General features: G+C 44.7%; 1 protein-coding gene across 1 annotated transcript in view; it reads left to right on the top strand.

Annotated features, from left to right (window-relative positions):
• Window positions 1-16,763, top strand: part of LOC138246416 (dual specificity tyrosine-phosphorylation-regulated kinase 1B-like) — a 307,149-nt gene that overhangs the window by 123,614 nt on the left and 166,772 nt on the right. The gene's annotated exons all lie outside the window — the stretch shown is intronic.

Here is a 16,763-nt window from a genome sequence, read left to right as displayed (position 1 = left end):
AGTCTATGACGCATTATACAGAGCCATAATGGGAAGGGAAAATGGCATAATAAAAATTAACTTGTGAGGGGTTGATACAGTAGAGGAGAGATAATGAAAACTAGTCAGTAGCAGTTGATAGGGCATTGGTGGGGGGATGATAACAATAGTAAAGCTTGTAAAACTTGCAGGCAATAACTCTACAGTCTTTAGAAAGTGCTGCTTGACATCTAGGAGGTTTAAAACGTACTTGCTGAGGTTTGTGGGCTGATGGAAAGGTCAGTTAATGAGCAGTTCTTGACCATTTCTTCTGTGTTTTACAAAGTTTTTAGCAAGCAACCCCTATGTTTCTAGATTTCAGAATACTTAACTCTTTGTGTTAAAAACCTCCAGGATGGATTGCTCTTTAGATTTTGTAAAATTCACTGTCACCTGGTTTGGAGGATCTCGGTATTGTAAGTCTAAAAAATGCATAGTCTGCTGTGTCCTGGTTATCTACTAATCTCAACCATTGAGTAACCTGCTTCCTTGTGGCATGATTAAAACTACCCAAAAGGTAGTTCTATGTTGTATATTAAGCCCTACCTCTTTACTATATTGGGTACCCATGGCAGTTCACCTAGAAGCCTCTCCAGTTCTGTTGGTGTGGTCTAGAGCCTTTCTCTTTCAAAGTCTGTTTCATGACATCACAACTCCTTCTTTTCCTTGTGTTTGTGACTTTTCTGCCTCTATTTTCTCCCTTCTTGGCTACTTCTCATGCAAAGATCCTCGCTCATTTAATTGGCCCGATACCATCAGTCGTTCACTACAGATGATATATGTTCCATCTCCGTGTCTCGCCTGGGAAACACGGAGATTTGTGTGCTGTACTGCTAATGAGAAAGCATGGTATCCTTTCAGGGTTCTCATGTCCTGGTTTGAGGTCCTTCTCTGTAGCCTAATGCAAGAGTGAAAGCACTAGGTGACCTGACCTTATTCACCCTCCTAATTGATAACTTGTCTCGGATGGCTCTTGTTATGGTCCAGGAACGGGAGCACTCATTTCCCAAGAGATGAAGGGGATTTGGGGGTTCGGGGGGTTTGGAGCTAGACAACAAAGTGTTGAGATACTGTGGCTCCATTGAAGTGTTGTGCAGAATTTTTGAACGCTCATTACTCTACAATGTGTCCAGGGTGTGGCAAGTCACATTCCACTTGGAATTATACCTGTGAGTAAAAAGTAAATGAAAATGACAGACTGAATCTGATATCTTTTACCTCTAGCCGCAAGTCTCTTGTGCCTTCAGGTCATGCTACACTATCCTAGCCTTCAGCTGCCCAGAGACGTATTGATACCGGCCTATGTAAGGTGGTGCATTGGCATCAATTATGGGTTTTCTATGCCTTACTGATCAAGACCTAGAGCCTTTCTTGAGTTTTCACCAAATTTCTCAGCAATTAGAACTACACTTATTCAACAAATCAAGCCATATATCTTCACCTAAGGACTCAGAGTTCTCTTCCAGGGGATCCTCATACGCACTTAATATTCCCATCCATGTGCAGGGACCCTGGAGCACATATCAAATATATATTTAATATTTAATAGACATTTGTACATGTATTTACACACATACACACACATATATATATATATATATATATATATATATATATATATATATATATATATATATATATATATATACACACACATATATATATATATATAATAATATATAATACACAGCCTATGTTAAAAGCTAAAAATGTCCAATTCTCATTGAGTTGTCCTTTAATAAACCTGTCACCAGACTCGAGCATTTCTGTAAATCAGAAAAGAGAGCATAAAGTGCAAACACAGGCTTTATTGAAGCTAAAATTGCAAGGGAATACAAAGGCATTATCAGCCAATAGGATGCATTAAAACCATAACAAGAAAATACTGGCACCAACCTTTAAGACCTCCAGAACCTCATGTATCCCACCATGGCCAAAGGTGACAGGTCAGTTCTTTTTTTTCCAGCTTCTTCAGTGAGGATCCTGGAGCACTGAGCTCTCCCAATTTCTGATTTTTCGTCAAGAAATTGTTATATGGAGATCATTTTCTTTACTTCACTCGACGTCTTTTGCTATCTGGGGTGAAGAGAAATAATTTTCTGACAGAAGACTTAAAATAATTTCTGTCAAAAAGGCCCTCGCTTTTTGTCAAGTGCCCTGCCTGTGGGAGAAAGAAAACACAGACTGACACCCATCCCCCAATTCAGTTTGCATCGTGTACTTCCTGAAACCATCTGCCTGAGCCTTACCATCATTTTCAGAAATTCTCTAAAAGAACTTTAAACGATAGAGAGAAGATGCAACTCCATTCCTTTAAGAGAGAAAAAAAAGTACATCATCAGCGGGACTGCCGTCCTCCTTCAAGAAAACTATCTTGCTTCACACGGAAGTTTCCAGAGGCAGACCTACTGACATGAGAGATCAACAGCAAACAAGATCTACTTCCAGAGGTAGGAAAATATCTATCTGTTCCCCGTCTGGATCAACATCGAAAGTGCACTTAATCGTGAGGCACTCCTCGTCTGCAAAACTGCTGTCGAACGGGAAACAACAGTGACCGGCGTTGAGAGACTTAACACCTCAAGGGTCTCCTTTGACGGCAATATATTACCATAAGACATTAAAGAGCACATCGTTGAGGTAAATTCCTTTGTCAGAACACAGTCATTCGACATTTGGGAAGAAGTCTCCAGTCGACGGATCAACACTGGTCACCATAGAGGCAGGACTCTCGTGCAGACTCCATCGACAGCCGTACACAGCCATTTAACGTTCAGGCAAGCTCCGAGGACAAAGACTACGTCAACAAATCATCATACGTCAAGATATACTTAACATTCTCAGTCAACGGCGTCCAGGCGATGTTCGGCGTCGAGACAGACATCCCCTAGGCAGTCTCTGTTGGTGACATCCAGACACCAACCAACATCATGAGACACATCCAGGCAATCTCAGTCAACGGCAACTGAACACCGTTCGATGTCGAGGCATCACTCACCGGCCAAGACTTCCGGCAGGTGTGATGCGTCTAGAAGACCATTGTCAAAGTCCGTACCCCCTCGCTCAACATAGGCAACATTCACCCACCGCCAGGTCCAGGCATCCCTCATTTCTTAGACAAGGGATGACCTTCAACTACAACGTTAAGAGCTTCCTCCTACTTATCTGCTGGGAGATAGTTATCTCCTATTCACCTTTCTCCAAGATGGCTGGAAAGTCTTTGCCAGGGTCTGGTTCCACAGAGTCTGGACTCGCAGTATTCACAGATGTACTCCACATGGTCTCCCCCGCAACCAACTCGCAAACTGAACCTACCTTACTTTGTTCTGTGCATACTAGTCCAACTAGGTCCCCAGCAAGATCCAGGTTACTTAGAGAGACCACTACACTTCCCAAGACACAGACAAGGAGTATGTCTCGGCACAAGGGCCAGAACGTGTCTCTCCCCCCACCCCCCACTGGTCCAGAGGTCTTGACGTTCTAGGTCACACAAGCATGCACGCAGATCCCCTACCTGATCTTCATCAAATAAGTCATCAATAAGAGATTACTGACCTACACTTAGACACTCCACCAACAAGAGTATCCCCAATATTGGTGGGAGGAGCTTCTAAACTGAACATTAATATTCCTGCACCCACTACTACCTCATGGGTCGTTTTCAAGACTTTGCATCATAGGTCAGCCACAAAAACGTTGCTTCCTATGGTTCCAGGCCTGCTCCAACTAGTAATGGGAATTGTTTTCTTACCCTTGCATCACTACGAGTGGCTCCTGCGAGAATCTTAAAGAAATACAAGGCCCCATATCAAGATCCTTTATGTCTGAGAACCGACCATCAACTGGACTCGGTCATTGTAGCCGTCACCAAAAAGACACTCTATTGCAGTGTCATCCTCTGTACCTCTGGTAAAGGAAAGTAAGCTAATGGATTCCTTGGGGAGGAAAATTGATGGCACATCCCCCTCATTTATGAAGGTCTTCAGGACATCAGCATTACTGGGGAGATATGAGAGACCTCCAGATTTACGGACAAACTACCCAGAGAAGACAGACAGGACTTCAGGAGAGCCTGCAAGGAGGAGGCCTGGTAGCTCTCCAGGTAATTAGCAGCAGATGAGACTGACCTACCTGCCCACGGATAATCTCTTGGGATATGTGCCAGATGCTCATCATGGCTTCGTCTCACAGGCCTTAAGCCAGAGGCACAACAGCGTATCCTGAACCTCCCCTTCACTTACAACTCCTTGATTTGGGTCCCACACAGATGACGAGATGGCAAAAATGAAAACTGAGTTAGACACACTCAAGGCTGTGAGTTTAGAGAAACAGACTTCTGCCAAAGGTATAGGCTGTATGGCAGGCGCCTCTGCCATCAGATAGTTCAAACTCCTCGCTGGGTCCCATGACTACAACATTGATAAGTTGGACCCTAATACCAGTCCCGCAAATCAACATGTGAGCGAGGAGCTAATCAGCAACCTCCAGCCTCCTCCAGAGCACCAGGAAAGCAATAAGCTGTTGCTTCCCTCTCTCTCTGTTACCCACTCTTGTAGGGTTGGGTGGTACCAGCAAGCATCTGAATGAGTGACGTTCCATCATCAGCGACAACCGGGTCTTAAATATCGTAGAGAACAGGTACTCACTATACTTCAAGTCCCCTTCTCCGATTGTTCCACTGTTAAAAGCCTCTTACCATCAGCGGATGCTCCTGCAAAACGAAGTCTCCACACTAGTTTGAAAAAGAGCTGTTGAGGAGGCCCCATCCTCTCAAAGGGGATTAGGAGTGTACTCTCATTACTTCCTTGTAAGGTAAAAACAGCCCAAACAGAAAATTCAGGTCCATTCTGGACTTAGGGCTGCTAAACAAACCTATTCGCAAGGAGAAATTCAGAATGTTTGCTCTCCACCAGCTCTACCCCCAGCTCTATCAGGGGGACTGGATGTGTTTGATCGATCTACAGGATGTCTTCTTCCATATCCCAATAGCCAAGAAACACTGGAAGTTCTTACGTTTCAGTGGCACCCAAACACTACTAGTACAAGGTGTTGCCTTTCGGCCTGAAGTCAGCTCCTCTCACATTATCCAAATGCATGTCAGTAGTGGCAGCAGCCTTACAAAGGAATAAGATTTTGTCTACCCATACCTTGACAACTGGCTGGTGAAAAGCTCCTCCCCAACTCAAACAAGTCAACACTGCTGCTTCAGTCTTGAGACCCTCCAGTATCTAGTTCTCCAAATCATTGTGGGCGAATCGATCCAAACTGTAACTCAGAGGCTGCACTATCTAGCCTCGACCCTGGACGCAAACCTAGTAAACGTGTATCCTTCGGAGGATAGACTATCCTCAATAGCCTAAAAGTGTTCCAACCTCCTCCACACTCATCTTTCAGACAAGTAGCGTCTCTTCTTGGGTCGATGGCCTAGTGTATTTTCTTTGTCCCCAATGCCAGATTACACATGAGACTACTGCAAGAGAATCTGGAGGGTCAGTGTAATCATTTCACTGACCATTTGGATGACAAGCTAACCCTGTCACCGGCTGTAGAACATTCATTACAATGGTGGTCTCACCGCCATACTTTGCTGGTATGTGCCCCTTTCCACCAGGGTATTCCTGCACAAACACTTGTAAAAGATGCCTCACATGGGGGGCTCACATGGCCTCCAGACAGTCGGACAAGGAGCAACCATACCACATCAATGTGCTGGAACTAGCCCTCAAATCCCTTTATCCATCCATTCAAACCAGTTTTCTCCTGGTCCAGACGTACAACACAACCACAGTGCACTATCTAAACACGCGGGGAAGCACGTGATCTTGTGTCCTGTTTTCTGAAGCACAGGCCATCTGTAACTGGCTAGTAGCCAGGAAGTTGACAGTCACAGTGATCCAGAACACACCAAAACTTTGTCAAATCGCAGTACTGGATTCTTCAGTATGACGTTGTGCAAGATAGCTTTGGAGAATGGGGGCGTCTGCAAATAGACCTGTTCGAAGACGATGGCATAAAAAAATGCCCAGACTTCGCATCCAGGTTCTACCGACCAAGAACAAAGGAAAATGCCCTTTTGATAGACTGGTCTCGGACATTTCTTTACGCATTTCCTCCCATTCCGTTGATCCCAACAGTCATCAACAAATTGTACAGAGCCAGGACCAGAATGATTCTGAGAGCCCCAGAATGGCCCCGCCAGTGGTGATACCTGGGTCTCCTCCATCCGTCAGAAAGCCCAGAAGACTGTTGTGTAGACCTGGATCTCCGCCACAAGTTTGGAGGAAAGGTTTTCCACCCCAGCCTTCCCTTGCTCCGCTTCACAGTATGGCTTCTAAATTTCGGCATTATGGACACTTAGACCTTTCTCAGGAATGCATTTTTAGGGAGTCTAAAAAACATCAATCAGACGTTCGTATGCTTTTAAGTAGAAAATGTTTTACATGTGGTATGTTCAGAATCAGTTATGCTTTTAATGCAGTCTATTGGCTTAACAATGCCTTTGTATTACTTCACAGTTTTCTCTTCATTAAAGGCTGTGTTTGCACATTCTGCTCTTTCTTTCTGATTTAAAGAAATGCTTGTGTCTGGTGAGAGGTTTATTAAAGGAAAACTGTGTAAATTGAGCATTTTTAGCCTTTAATCTTTTGTATAGGCTGTATAGATATATGCAAATACTTGTATGGATGTCTATAAAATACTACGTAAATGTTTTATTATATATTCATTCCCCTGGAAGAGAACTAGGATTACAGGTAAGTAACTTATTCTTCTAACCCGTTTTGACATCGTTGGAGGCAGTTGTACTTGTTTGAGCCGCACATATAAATGTGATGCCTGACCACAGTCCGTTAATGTGCTAGTCCTGGACCTCAATCGATAAGTAGGCCATTGAAGAGCAGGACCCAGTTGTTGTTTGGTCTGTAAGGGGACCCACAAACTCCACTTATTACATTCAGTCAGGTAAGTGTCATGTTTAGGTGTGATCCTTACAAGATTTATCCCACAGAAAAAGTGCAAGACAAACCAAGTCCTGTTCCTCATTGAACGACAATCCTGCTTTTGGGGCCATTAGGTGAGTTAGTAACGTTCACAAACAACAGCTTCTTCTTTTTCTGCATGGCAGATTCTGTTTATCAAGAAACTTTAACTGAAGTTTCCTGCTCTGTCTGCTGATCGTGGTGAAGTTGAGTCCCTTCCACAGACCATATTGGATTTCAGGACTGCTCCTTTCTTCTGTTGGTAACTTCTGGCCATTAAGAATGGCCCAGACCCATACAGCTATTTGATTCCAGTGGTTCTTCTAAGCTGGTTGGCACTATTACCCTTGACACCTCTTTTCTTGCTACTCTGATATGCATTTGTCACTGACAAAGTCGTCAAAACTGGACTAAATTATTTCGGTGGTTGGGGAGCTTCTTTTAAGGACCAGGCTCAAACTCACTTGTACTTGATGTGCCAAACCTGCATTAGAGTGAGAAAGAAGAGGATGATTGGAAAGCTGAAAACCTCATTATATTCAAGCATAAAAAGTGCTCAAGTTGCCCCTACCATCTGTAAAGCCTAAATCCAGTATGTATGCACTTCTGGTAACTCCTCCTTTTCAACCAGGCACTTGTAGTGTCCATATTGCCTGCTTGTGAGAAACCTTTTTCCAGTCGACAGTGCTCAGGCAAATTGTTGAGCTGTAGAGGCAAGCCCCTTGTGGCTCAAAATTTTATTACACATGGTTACTCCAGTCAGTCTAAGAAGCTGAACTCTGATTGCCTAGCCCTTCAAACAGCAAACAGCACACGTTGTGCCTAAGCCCTTTGGTTATTGGCAAAAATTACCACTATCAGCCATCCTGTACATGAAAAATCCTTTCTCCCCATCTGGTTAACTAATGTTTGGATGCTTCCAAACTAATTCAGAAGTGCAATCTCAGTTTAACAGACACTATGCTTGATCCATGGCCTCAGAAGTCACCCTGTGTCCACTAGATTTCTAAAAGATTTCCAATCAACCCTTATGAATGTGCCATGTGATGGCAGTTTGAAGAGAATGCTAGCTCCTTGCTGAAATATTTAAAAAACAGCTGAGCCATTGTCCACTGCTTTTGGTCTCTCCGGCAAAACAATTCCACCAGGAATACTGTAAAATGTTGGGGCTAATCCACGCACAACTGTCCTTTCAGTGTCCACCATGACAGCCATTCGAAATCCTACCGCAAATATTTTTTTGGGGGGGCATGGGTGGATCGAACTCCTGTTGGTGTTGGAATTCCAGATGGTGACTGCGAGCCCTTCATAAAAACTCTTCACCACGGATCCTTTACCAGGCAAGTAAATACTAAGCTGGTAAGTGTAAGGAAATGCCTCCTTGGCATGGTTACCCCCTGACTTTTTGCCTTTGCTGATGCTATGTTTTGAATTGAAAGTGTGCTGAGGCCTGCTAATCAGGCCCCAGCACCAGTGTTCTTTCCCTAACCTGTACTTTTGATTCCACAATTGGCACACCCTGGCAGCCAGGTAAGTCCCTTGTAACTGGTACCCCTGGTACCAAGGGCCCTGATGCCAGGGAAGGTCTCTAAGGGCTGCAGCATATCTTATGCCACCCTGGGGACCCCTCACTCAGCACAGACACACTGCTTGCCAGCTTGTGTGTGCTGGTGAGAACAAAACGAGTAAGTCGACATGGCACTCACCTCAGGGTGCCATGCCAACTTCACACTGCCTATGCAGTATAGATAAGTCACCCCTCTAGTAGGCCTTACAGCCCTAAGGCAGGGTGCACTATACCATAGGTGAGGGCACCAGTGCATGAGTACTGTGCCCCTACAGTGTCTAAGCCAAACCTTAGACATTGTAAGTGCAGGGTAGCCATGAGAGTATATGGTCTGGGAGTCTGTCAAACACGGACTCCACAGCACCATAATGGCTACACTGAAAACTGGGAAGTTTGGTATCAAACTTCTCAGCACAATAAATGCACACTGATGCCAGTGTACATTTTATTGTGAAATACACCCCAGAGGGCACCTTAGAGGTGCCCCCTGAAACCTTAACCGACTATCTGTGTAGGCTGACTGGTTCCAGCAGCCTGCCACAACCGAGACATGTAGCTGGCCCCATGGGGAGAGTGCCTTTGTCACTCTGAGGCCAGTAACAAAGCCTGCACTGGGTGGAGATGCTATCACCTCCCCCAGGCAGGAGCTGTAACACCTGGCGGTGAGCCTCAAAGGCTTACCCCCTTTGTTCCAGCACCGCAGGGCACTCCAGCTAGTGGAGTTGCCCGCCCCCTCCGGCCACGGCCCCACTTTTGGCGGCAAGGCCGGAGGAGATAATGAGAATAACAAGGAGGAGTCACTGGCCAGTCAGGACAGCCCCTAAGGTGTCCTGAGCTGAAGTGACTCTAACTTTTAGAAATCCTCCATCTTGCAGATGGAGGATTCCCCCAATAGGGATAGGAATGTGACCCCCTCCCCTTGGGAGGAGGCACAAAGAGGGTGTACCCACCCTCAGGGCTAGTAGCCATTGGCTACTAACCCCCCAGACCTAAACACACCCTTAAATTTAGTATTTAAGGGCTCCCCTGAACCTAAGAATTTAGATTCCTGCAATTTACCGAAGAAGAAGACTGCTGAGCTGAAAACCCCTGCAGAAAAAGAAAGAAGACACCAACTGCTTTGGCCCCAGTCCTACCAGCCTGTCTCCTGCCTTCTAAAGAAACCTGCTCCAGCGACGCTTTCTCAAGGACCAGCGACCTCTGAATCCTCAGAGGACTGCCCTGCTTCAAGAGGAAGAAGAAACTCCTGAGGACAGCGGACCTGCTCCAAAAAGACTGCAACTTTTTTTACAGAGGAGCAGATTTAAAGACCCCTGCAATCCCCGCAAGAAGCGTGAGACTTGCAACACTGCACCCGGCGACCCCGACTCGACTGGTGGAGAACCAACACCTCAGGGAGGACCCTCTGGCGACTCCAAGACCGTGAGTAACCAAAGTTGTCCCCCCTGAGCCCCCACAGCGACGCCTGCAGAGGGAATCCCGAGGCTCCCCCTGACCGCGACTGCCTGAACTCTAATTTCCCGACGGTTGGAAAAGACCCTGCACCCGCAGCCCCCAGCACCTGAAGGATCGGAACTCCAGGGCAGGAGTGACCCCCAGGAGGCCCTCTCCCTTGCCCAGGTGGTGGCTACCCTGAGGAGCCCCCCCCCCCCCCCCCCCTCTTGCCTGCCTGCGTCGCTGAAGAGACCCCCTTGGTCTCCCATTGATTTACATTGGAAACCAGACGCTTGTTTCTACACTCCACCCGGCCGCCCCAGTGCCGCTGAGGGTGTACTTTTTGTGTGAGCTTCTGTGTCCCCCGGTGCCCTACAAAACCCCCCTGGCCTGCCCTCCGAAGACGTGGGTACTTACCTGCTGGCAGACCGGAACTGGGGCACCCCCTTCTCTCCATTGAAGCCTATGCGTTTTGGGCACCACTTTGAACTCTGCACCTGACCGGCCCTGAGCTGCTGGTGTGGTAACTTTGGGGTTGCTCTGAACCCCCAATGGTGGGCTACCTTGGACCCCAATCTCAAACCCGTAGGTGGTTTACTTACCTGCTAAAACTAACAATACTTTACCTTCCCCAGGAACTGTGAAAATTGTACTGTCCACTTTTAAAACAGCTATTTGTGTTTTATGTGTAAAGTATATATGCTACTGTGATTATTCAAAGTTCCTAAAGTACTTACCTGCAATACCTTTCAAATGAGATATTACATGTAGAATTTGAACCTGTGGTTCTTAAAATAAACTAAGAAAATATATTTTTCTATAACAAAACCTATTGGCCTGGATTTGTCTCTGAGTGTGTGTTCCTCATTTATTGCCTGTGTGTATGTACAACAAATGCTTAACACTACTCCTTGGATAAGCCTACTGCTCGACCACACTAACACAAAATAGAGCATTAGTATTATCTCTTTTTGCCACTATCTTACCTCTAAGGGGAACCCTTGGACTCTGTGCATACTATTCCTTACTTTGAAATAGTGCATACAGAGCCAACTTCCTACATTGGTGGCAGCGGTGGGATACAAGACTTTGCATTTGCTGGACTACTCAGCCAATTCCTGATCACACGACAAATTCCAAAAATTGTCATTAGAAATTGATTTTTGCAATTTGAACTATTTTTCTAAATTCTTAGAAGTCCTGCTAGGGCCTTGTGTTAGTCCCTGTTAGCATTGCTTTTAGAGTTTAAAAGTTTGGTAAAAGTTTGAATTAGATTCTAGAACTAGTTTTTAGATTCTTAAAAAGTATTCCAACTTTTAGAAGCATAATGTCTAGTACAGATGTGAATGTGGTGGAACTCGACACCACACCTTACCTCCATCTTAAGATGAGGGAGCTAAGGTCACTCTGTAAAATAAAGAAAATAACAATGGGCCCCAGACCTTCCAAACTACAGCTCCAGGAGCTGTTGGCAGAGTTTGAAAAGGCCAACCCCTCTGAGGATGGCAACACAGAGGATGATGATAGTGACTTGGAGGGAGATTTCCCCCTACCAGTCCTATTTAGGGAGAACAGGGCCTCTCAAGCCCTGACTCCAAACATAATAGTCAGAGATGCTGCTTCCCTCACAGGAGGGACCAACATCTCTGAAATCACTGAGGATAACTCCAGTGAAGAGGACATCCAGTTAGCCAGGATGGCCAAAAGATTGGCTTTGGAAAGACAGATCCTATCCATAGAAAGGGAAAGACAAGAGATGGGCCTAGGACCCATCAATGGTGGCAGCAACTTAAATAGGGTCAGAGATTCTCCTGACATGTTGAAAATCCCTAAAGGGATTGTAACTAAATATGAAGATGGTGATGACATCACCAAATGGTTCACAGCTTTTGAGAGGGCTTGTGTAACCAGAAAAGTGAACAAATCTCAACACAGGTAAGTTGTTGGTTTTTACATCATATCTCAAAACAAATCCCTTTCAGGGTTAGAGTGACACATAAATTATAGAAAAAAGAGCTCTAGGTAGTTCCTAAGTTTAGGTGGAGAGCAGCTCCAGTAAGAAGCACCCTGCAACACCAGCAGCACTCGAGATTTGCTCACCTCAAATGTCTGTTTACCTAGCAAAGTTTGTAAGCATAGGATCAGCACAGTGCTATCCATGCCGAGCTAGATAGGGACAAAGTATTTTGCCATTTGTACAGCAAAGTCTTTAAGCATAGGTTTGACACAGTGTCAACCTTGCTGGGCTTTTGTCATTTTACAGCTCGGGCCTACTTTCAATTCTGTACTCTATGCCACTCCAAGTTCCCCGACACTGACCAGCATTCGGTGTGCAACCTCCTCCTGTCACCCGACCACCAAGAAGAGACCTGCAAGGCTTGTCAGTCCTTTCGATCAAATAAAACCATACACAAGATCGAAGAGCAAGCTGGTAATGGCGTCGAAGTCCACTGACAAACGCCAGACATCTTTGGTGAGGAACAGGCACAGACTGCAGACTCCATTCGAGACTCTGACTCCAACTGAAATTCGGATGAGGACAGCCAGGTATTCCCTGCGGCGCGGTATGTGAGTACACCTGCCCCTTCCCATAAAAAAAAAACTAAGAAATCACAGAAGGCCTTGGGTCTACCACTGCTTGCTGGTCTTGGTTTGACCCAAATACAACAGATCCCCAACTGACCATCGGGTTCGGTGCTGAAAAAGGCCAAGATTCACTCCCACGAACAGACTGTCACACCTGTTTCGGCATTGATTCGAAAGATGGAGGTTTCCACTTCGGAACAGAGACGGCTTCATACCACATGGGAGCCGAAACATCCATGCTGGTCTGCGGAGTTGAAACATCAAAGCCTCGGAGCTGAAAACACTTTGCCCTACCGATCAGACCACGTTTTCAGCCCATATTAAGCATGCTGCCACCAAGCTTTAGGAGCATTCATTAGGGGGCAGAAAACAGTTTCCATCTTCTGAACAGAAGTCAGATGAAACAGACATTAGATCCGTTCTTGAGGTCATGGACCAAAAACAAAGGAGGATTCAAATCCAGAAAAAGACTGGAAAGATTATTGTCTCTCCTCCTCCAATTACAAAGCGAAAACTAGCATTCCAAGAGTTTGGATACTGGCCCTTTATGGACGAAAATCTTTAAACATAAAGAGAAGCCAAAGACGGTACAGCTTTCTCCACCTTATTCGCCTTATCTTCCCTCTTCTCCAACACCTCATACTCCACCACCACCAACTTCACCCGCACAATCTCATGCTTTTTCACATGGGGACTATATGGGTGATCCATGGGGCATGTATGACTCTGACCCAATCCCACCCAATGATCCTGGTTTGTAACCCGGAAGACAGTCTCCACCTGAGGATACCACAGCCTATAATCAGGTCATTTCCTGAGCAGCTGCCTATCACAGTGTGCAGATGTACTCTGAGCCAATAGAAGAGGATTTTCTATTTAACACTCTTTCCTTAACTCACAAACAATATCAATTTTTGCCAATGTTACCGGGTATGTTAAAACATGCTGATGACATTTTCAAAGAACCAGGGAAGCCCCCTAGAATAGATAAAAAATATAAAGCTGCACCAACTGATCCAGTTTTTATTTCACAATAGTTACCGCCAGATTCCATCATAGTCCGTGCAGCCAGAAAACGGGCAAATAGCCAGTCCAGAGGGGATGCTCCTCCCCCCTCATAAAGAAAGCCACAAATTTGATGCAGCAGGCAAAAGAGTAGCAACTCTGGCTCAAATCATTGGAGAATTGCTAACTTCCAAGCTCTTTCAGCCAGGTGTGACAGGGCATATTGGGACGAGATGCCGTAGTTCCTGCAATACCTTCGAAGGAACACCCAAATAGAGCACAGCAAGTAGTAGAAGAAGGACAAGCCATTGCTAATAATCCGATCAGATTCTAGGGGGATCCTGGGGCTGATTCGGCAGCTAGTGGAATAAACACTAGCATCACAATTAGAAGACATGCTTGGTTGAGTTCCTCAAGCTTTAAGCCTGAAATACAACAAGCAGTCCTTAACATACCTTTTAATAAGCAGCAACTCTTTGGACCGGAGGTGGAAACAACCATTGACAAGTTAAAAAAAAGGATTCTGAGACAGCGAAGGCCATGGGAGCCCTTTATACAACACCTTTTCGGGAATCATTTTGTAAACCTCAATTTAGAGGCGGGTTTAAGCCACAAACTTCAGATCCCTCTACGTCCCAGCAAAAACAGGGACAACAATATTATCCCAGGGGATCTTTCAGGGGCTCTTGTAGAAGACACACTTTCAGATCCAGAGGTAAATCCCTTACAGCAAGAGGTGCCTCTACCTCATCAAAGCAGTGACTTTCCCTGCATCGCCAAACAGCATACATCTCCTCTTGGAGGAAGACTGCAATATTTCCAATGTCACTGGCAACAAATTAGAAACAGATTAATGGGTACTGTCAATTATCTGCAATGGTTATTGCCTAGAACTTATCTCCACTCCACCATTCCACCCCGTTCACACAGGCTTTCTCTCAAATACATTGCTCTATTAAAACAAGAGGTAGAATCTCTTCTACTCAAAGGTGACCAAAGGTACCAATAGAGATGGTTTCCATCAGTCATCAAGGGACCGGGTTTTATGCTCTATACTTCCTCATACCAAAAAAGGATGGCACTCTCAGACCAATTCTCAATCTCAGACCTCTAAATCAATATATCCTGTCAGAATTTCCACATGGTCACTCTACAGGATGTCATTCCCTTGTTACAAAAACAAGACTACATGACAGCATTAGATTTAGAGGACGCTTACTTCCACATTCCAATACATCCAGCACACCGCAAGTATTTAAGGTTTGTGGTAGCGGGCAAGCACTATCAATTCAAAATACTACCCTTTGGAGTAACAACAGCACCAAGGGTGTTCACAAAATGTCTAGCAGTAGTTGCGGCACATACATGTCTTACCTTATCTGGACAACTGGTTAATAAAAGCCAGCACCATTCAAAACTGTCAACAGTACACAATAGATACCCTACACAAATTAGGGTTCACAATCAGTTGCCAGAAATCTCACATTTAGCCAACACAAATTCAACTTTATCTAGGAGCAATTTTGAACACTCAGTCCGCATTAGCTTGGGGGACACACTCATTCCAGTTGTCCCTTCTAGCACCAACAATTTGGAAATGGGCAATTCACAATCACATTCACCTACTAGCGGAATACATCCCAGGGATACACAACCAGCTAGCGGATCTCTTAAACAGGATGCAGCAACAAATACAAGAATAGGAGATTCACCTACAGGTAATTCAGCATTACTTTCAGATGTGGGGAACACCAAACAAACCAAAATGCCAAAACCTTGCGTCCAGATACCCACACCCTCAAATCCAAGGACAATGCTCTCTTGATCAATTGGTCAGGGATATTTGCTTACGTTTTTCCCTCTCTCCCGTTAATTCTGTTTCTGGTCAACAAGATCCATCACACTTCCCTCACTATGATACTCATAGCTCCCACGTGGGCACGTCGACAATGGTACACAACACTATTGGATCTCTCAGTAGTACCACATCACAAGCTCCCAAACAGACCAGACCTATTAATTCAAAACAAGGGTCAGGTCAGACATCCCAATCCCAGTATGCTCAAACTGGCGATATGGCTCCTGAGGTCATAGAATTTGGATACCTACAGCTTCCATCTGAATGTATGGACAGTCTAAAACAAGCACATAAACCTACAGCAGTGCTACGCAAATAAATGGAAACGTTTTGTGTATTACTGCCAACCTAAAAACATTTATCCACTTAAACCATCAATACAGGAAATTTGTTAGGTTATTTGCTTCATTTACAGAAAACAAATCTTGCATATTCATCTATTAAAATTCATTTAAAAGCAATATTCGCCTACCTCCAAAACAGACAACATACCTCTCTATTTAGAATTCCTGTCATAAAAGCTTTTATGGAAGGTCTTAAGAGTTATTCCACCTACAGCTCCACAAGCTCCTGCATGGAATCTTAAGATTGTGCTCGCAAGTCTTATGGGTCCACCATTTGAACTCATGCATTCTCGCGCTCTTAATTTCTCCCATGTAAGGTTGCTTTCCTGATAGCAGTTACTTCCTTAAGAAGAGTAAGGGAAATTCAAGCATTCACTTTAGAAGAACCCTTCGTCCAAGTACACAAACACAAAATAGTACTTAGGGCAAATCCCAAATTTTTTGCCAGAGTGGTTTCCCCATTTCACATTAATCAGTCAGTGAAATTGCTAGTCTTCTTTCCACAGACAGATTCAGCTGCTGAAAGAGCTGTCCACACTCTAAATCTCAAAAGAGCTCTCATGTATTATATAGGTAGAACGAAAGGCTTTAGAAAATCTAAACTTTTTGTGGCTTTCCAACAGCCTCATAAGGGTAATCCTATTTCCAAACAAGGATTGGCCAGATGGATAGTAAAGTCTATTCAAACTTGCTATCTTAAAGCTAAAAGGCAACTATTAGTAACTCCTAAAACACATTCTACTAGAAAGAAAGGAGCTTCAATTGCATTCTTGGGAAATATACCAATGGCAGACATATGCAAAGCAGCCACATGGTCCACACCACACACATTTACTAAACACTACTGTGTGGATGTGTTCTCGACAACAAGCAAATGTTGGTCAAGCAGTGCTTAAAACACTATTTCAAACTACTTTAACTCCTACAGGCTAGCCACCACTTACTTAGGAGAGGGACTGCTTTTCAGTCTATGT

This window comes from Pleurodeles waltl, chromosome 7 (assembly GCF_031143425.1).
Source record: "Pleurodeles waltl isolate 20211129_DDA chromosome 7, aPleWal1.hap1.20221129, whole genome shotgun sequence".
Taxonomy (NCBI): domain Eukaryota; kingdom Metazoa; phylum Chordata; class Amphibia; order Caudata; family Salamandridae; genus Pleurodeles; species Pleurodeles waltl.
Note: the sequence above shows the minus strand (reverse complement) of the source record. Positions and strands in the feature narration are given on the sequence as shown.